The sequence below is a fragment of the Macaca fascicularis genome, chromosome X, assembly GCF_037993035.2.
Source record: "Macaca fascicularis isolate 582-1 chromosome X, T2T-MFA8v1.1".
In the NCBI taxonomy this organism is placed as follows: Eukaryota; Metazoa; Chordata; class Mammalia; order Primates; family Cercopithecidae; genus Macaca; species Macaca fascicularis.
The window spans coordinates 119,186,618-119,192,617 of record NC_088395.1 but is presented as its reverse complement, the minus strand read 5'-3'; the positions used below and the strand labels follow the sequence as shown (position 1 = coordinate 119,192,617).

Genomic DNA, 6,000 nt, shown 5'->3' with positions numbered 1-6,000 from the left:
GAAACTGATTTTAATTTCTTTTTATTTTTTTCATGATGTTTTAAATTATTTTTCTTTTTATGTTTTTCATGGTGATTTATTTTTCTTTTTTTTCACGATGTGTAAATGTTGAGCAATCTCTCCTGTGGGAGACCAGAATAGACCACCCTCAAATATGCCTCTTTGGCATAAGGATTGTCTTAAGCTGAAGGCAATTGAGAAAAAGCAGATGCCGGAAAGCTCTCTGCTCTCCCTCTTTTTGTCTAAAAACAGAATATAAATTTAGAAAGACAAAAGATACACCACCTCTCCCTTCTACCAGAGAGAACAAAGGCTAACCACTGAAGAAAACTTTAGATTCTCATAAGCCTTGAGATGGCGACACAGAAATCTACATTAACAAGCTTTACTAACAAGCTTTTATGTGCCATTTATTTGCATTCTCACAAGTTATCACTCCTAGAGACTCACAGTCCTCTTTCTTTGTCTTGTCACTTCTCTAAAAATTGACTGTTGTTTGTTGATGGTGCTACATAAGGTGGACTTCAAAGCCACCTTTCTGAGAACTACTCATTCTCTGGGTATCTTCCATATTTATGTTATATATATTATATGTAATTATATATTATGTATTATATACAACATATATAATCTTATATAATATATAAGTACATATAATTATATATAACAAATATAAGATACATACTATATAACATATAAAAACTATATATTATATAATATATAATATATAACATTATATAATCTATAACATGTATATAGAATATGTTATATGTTTGTATTTATATAAGTATATAATACATTATATATAATATATATTTATATTTATATATTTATGGAAATATATTTATATATTCATATAAATACATATATGTGTCTATATAATATGTATGTATAATATGCATAATATGAATACAGATTATATATATGGCAATAAACTTCCTTTTGCTTTTCCCTTGTTACTCTGCCTCTGCCTTTTATTACAGGGATCTGCTTTAACTGGAATTTATGAAAGTTGAAAAAAAAATGATTCTTCCTTCTCTACACTGTCCATTCTCCCTTCCCCCAGGCCCTGGCAACCAATAATCTACTTTTTATCCCTATAGATTTGCATGTTCTGGACATTTCATATAAAAAAATCATACAATATGTGGCCTTTTGTGTCTAGCTTATTTCACTTAGCATAATGTTTTCAAGGTTCATTCATGTTGTAGTATCTATCAGTACTTCCTTCTTTTATGGCTGAATAATTTGCCGTTATATATAATGGACACATTTTATCTATTCATTGGTTAGTGAACATCTGAGCTGTTTCTATTTTTTTTTGGCCACTGAGAAACTATAAACACTGTGAATACTCATAGCTACTATGAATATTTACGCTCAAGTTTTTGCCTGAGTACCTAGCTTTTATTTTGGAGTATGTATACCTAGAAGTAGACTTGCTGGGTCACATAGTAACTCTGTGTGACATTTTTGAGGAATTGCCAAGCTGTTTTTCACAGCAGCTGCATGATTTTGCACCTCTACCAGAAAAGTACAAGGGTTCCAAATTCTCTACTCTTTCCCAACACTTACTTTCTGTTTTTAAAATTGTTGTTATTATAGCTATCCTAGTGGGTCTAAAGTGGTATCTCATGTTTTTTTTTTTAAGTATGATACTGTTTATTTAACTTAAAAAACATTTCAGCATTCTAAACGTAGAAAAAAATAACAGAACGTTGCAAATCGTATTTAAGTACAGAAGGTTCTTGAACTTCATTGATCCAGTGGATCTTTACTGACAATTAAGAATTCTAGAGTTTGTTTAAAAACAGTTTAAAAACTACCACACTTCACTAAAAACAAAAAAACAAACACTTCTCATGCCAGCTGACCCCACTTTGTCCACAGCTAAGAATGGCAGCAGAATGCTATGTCACTATAACCCAGAAACAAGACCACCTGAAGCTAAATGGATGCCCATGCAGAGTCAACAGGTGGAGCCTCACAGCAGCAGCACACCCTGAGCTACAGCCCCTCCAAAAGGCATCTTCCCCCACAGCTTCAACGCCAAGCAAGGAGCATGAAGAGTTTGTCGGGATTGTTTTTTCTTTTTACAAATTATAGATATATGCAGTTGATAACTCAGCATTTCTAGCCAATAACCATAGACTTAATACCACCTTAAAAATAAAAAAACTGGCCGGGCGCGGTGGCTCAAGCCTGTAATCCCAGCACTTTGGGAGGCCGAGACGGGCGGATCACGAGGTCAGGAGTTCGAGACCATCCTGGCTAACACGGTGAAACCCCGTCTCTACTAAAAAATACAAAAAACTAGCCGGGCGAGGTGGCGGGCGCCTGTAGTCCCGGCTACTCGGGAGGCTGAGGCAGGAGAATGGCGTAAAAACCCGGGAGGCAGAGCTTGCAGTGAGCTGAGATCCGGCCACTGCACTCCAGCCTGGGCGACACAGCGAGACTCCGTCTCAAAAAAAAAAAAAAAGAAAAAGAAAAAAAAAAAAATAAAAAAAACTGCCAAAGACATCTTTAAATGCCTTGACACACCAACTACAATGTACACAGAGTAGGGAGAACACCAGAGTGACTTTTCATTTTTAAAATGTTTGAAATATGTACAATTTGATACAGTTTCAGGATGCTCCAGACACCCAACCACTTCATGTAAACCACTGACAATTTCTAGAGCACTTTGAGAGACTACACTATGATCATGGTCAAATTTTGCAATTAAGCTTAGTGAGGGCAACAGACACTTCTCAAATAAGAGATAAGTAATTATGACACTCCCCTACTCTAAGGTATTCACAAGATGACAGATAAACAGGTTTTTTTATTCCACCTCTTCCTCCTTCTCTTCCTCCTCCTCCTTCTCTTCTTCCTCCTTGTCTTCTTTGTCTTTCCCTTCCACCTTTTTCCAGGTAACTTTAGTGGGACCCTTTGCACCATCAAACTTTCCTTTAGACTTATAGTCAGCAACATCCTTCTCATACTTCTCCTTCAGCTTTGCTGCCTTAGTGATGTAAGGCTGTTTTTCCCTGTCACTTTAGTTAATCCACACCTCACCCACCTTTTTTGCCATGCCTCCAATAGAGATGCCAGGATTTGTGGATTTGATCTTGGGGCGGAATTCTGAACAGAACAAGAAGAATCCAGACAGTGGCATTTTGAGGGCATTAGGGTCCTTCTTCTTGCCTCCCTCAGCTGGTCCATTATCCTTTATTTCCTGATCATAGTGTACTTTATCCACCTTTGTCATTTCATCAAATTTGGTCTTCTCTTTCCAAGACATGGTCTTCTGCCTCTCAGAGCACTTCTTGGAAAATTCTACAAAATTGACAGGGACCCCTAGGTTTTTCTTCTTATGTTCTTCTTTTCACATCTGCGTAAAGAAGGCATAAGCAGACATCTTGCCCTTTGGTTTCTTGTGGTCACCTTTAGCCATCCTGACTGTATTGTTTCCTAGTCCATCTCATGTGTTTCTATTTGTATTATCCTAATGACTAATAATTTTGAGCATCCTCTCATGTGGTTATTGGCCTTTTGCATATATTCTTTGTAGAAATATCTACTCCAGTCTTCGGGGTGTTTTAAAATTAGGTTGCCTTCATGTTCTTTATATATTCTAGATACTAGGCTCTTATCAGATACACAATTTGAAAATATTTCCCCCCCATATGGGTTATCTTTTCACTCTCTTGATAGTGTCCTTTGATGCGTAGAAGCTTTTAATGTTGAAGTCCAATTTATCTTTTTTCTTTTGTTGCTTGTGTTTTTGGTGTCATATCTAAAACACATTGCCTGATTCAAGGTCACAATGATTTATGCCTATGTATTCTATGAGGTTTATGGTTTTAGCTCTTATATTGAGTTCTTTGATACATTTTAAATTAATTTCTGTATATGGTGTGAGATGAGGTAGAGGTTCAACTTTATTCTTTTGCATATAAATATACAGTTGTCCTTAATCTGCTTTTTGTTCCTTAAACACTTCGATCATTTGTATAACTTAAGGCTTCCTCATTTGCTGTTTCCTTTGCTTGGAAATTTCTTACCTCTCTTCCTCGTATGGCTGGCTTCTGACTTTTTAGGTTTCATGTGAAATATCACCTCATCAGAGTGTCCTAACTACTCCATCTAATCTAAAGTTGTCCTTATTCCCACCCCACCACTCTATCCTATAACCAAATTTTATTTTTGTTTTAAAATTTATCTCTGTACCTCATTAATGTTCACTTGTTTTATTGGCTGTCTTTCCAACTAATAGGTGAGCTCTGTGAGAGCAAGGATCTTGTCTGTCCTGTTATCACTGTATCTCCAGTCTCTGACACATAATAGGTGGTCAACAAATTATTATAGAATGAATGTAGTGGTCCCATAAGTAGTAGTAATACTAATAACAATTACCTCAAAATTATTTTGCTACTTAATGATTTGTTCTCATAGTATAATGATAATTTTTAAAATTTTTTAAACTTTTTCCCTAGGTAGAAGAATTAAGTCCTGAGAAGGGTGAAAGTGACTGCCCAAGGTGAAACAGGGAATCTTTGATTTGTGGAGCAATCCTCACAGCATTAATTTAGCTTGTGGTATCCCACAAGAGTAAAGGGAGAAAGACACAAGAGACACATGGTTTGAAGCTACTCAAGGCCAAATTCAAGGTGCTTGGACCTGCTTCCAGCCTCCCTGTATTTCCTCAAAGTTTGTCTAAATTCAAGAAAGAAAACCAGGTGGTACCAGAGTTGATGGCTCTTTGCCAAGCACAGCAAGTATCAGCCACTGAGTCGCCCCTTAGAACTCATTAAAAATGAAAAAGAATTGTTAAGGAAGCTGGAAATACTGCTTCATTTCTGGGTAAGATTGGTTTCTCACAGCTCATCCCTGGTTACCACCGGACAATAGTTGGTCGATACAGCACTTAAAGCTGAAAGGATATGTAACCACTTTGCCCCAGTCCCCACATCCTTCCTGAGTCACTTCTTCCTGAGCCACCTCTTGTCCTTGAGAAGCTGTGGTATGTGGGAAACAGGGTGGTTGGGGGAGGTCTGACCAATCTTTGTCTCCTTCATAAGTCCTTGTTTCTTTACCTATCCCTTAAGTGTGAGTGTTTCTCAGGGTTGCTCCTGTTCCTGGCCCTCGTATTTGACAAACACCTTTGTTCTATCATCTACCCGTAGGCTAGTATCTTCCCCATATGAACTTTCAGCCCGAAACTTTCCCCTGAGCTCTAGACCCATATAACTATGTTTATTGCATATGTCCACTAGGATGTACAGAGATGCTTTGAACCTAATAGCGATGCTGAACTCAATAATTTACTGATCCTCACCATCCACTACCAGGGAGAAAGAGTGTGGAGAGGTGGGGATACTGCCGTGTGCCTGTGTTCTTATTTTAATGAAAGATATATCTATGCACAAATTTTCTCAAAGCAGAAATTTACGATTCATAAAATATTTCTCCCTTTCCTTTACTCCCTTTTGGACCCTGCCTTCTGTCCTCATCCAGCCTCCAGCCTTTCTTCTTTCTCCAGGGTTTTTTTTTTTTTTTTTTTTCCTGAATCTGTTACTCAACAGACGTAAGAGCTCTGTGGCTTTGGAAAAGTCATTTAACTTTTCTAAGCTTGAGTTTCCTGCTCTGAAAAGGGGGGTAATGTTTATTTCATAAGTTTATTGTGAGGATCAACTTTACTATTCAAATTTTAGGAATCATTACTCATTAAAATGCAAGTCCTGCTTGCAAGGATTAGGCAATGTTTGCCTGTAATTCCTAGCAAATATTCTTAATGACAGCCTCCTGGGCAGATCTTCTAAATGGAAGGCATGTTAGAATCCACCAATGTGCCTATTATTTCCCCAGAGATCAGAATTACATCCCAAGAAGTGATGAAATGAAGTTGTTTGGCTGTCAATTGCTTTACTCATTGCTGCCAAGAAAACATGGTTTATATCGCAGATCACTAGGCAAATGCCCAAATGTTCTCTGGGGTGGTCTTAAGCTAGCACC

At 37.2% G+C, this 6,000-nt stretch overlaps 1 pseudogene; it reads right to left on the bottom strand.

Moving 5' to 3' along the window:
• Nucleotides 1-2,827: 2,827 nt before the first annotated feature.
• Nucleotides 2,828-3,439, bottom strand: LOC102137753 (high mobility group protein B3 pseudogene; annotated as a pseudogene).
• Between the last annotated feature and the right edge of the window lie 2,561 nt (nt 3,440-6,000).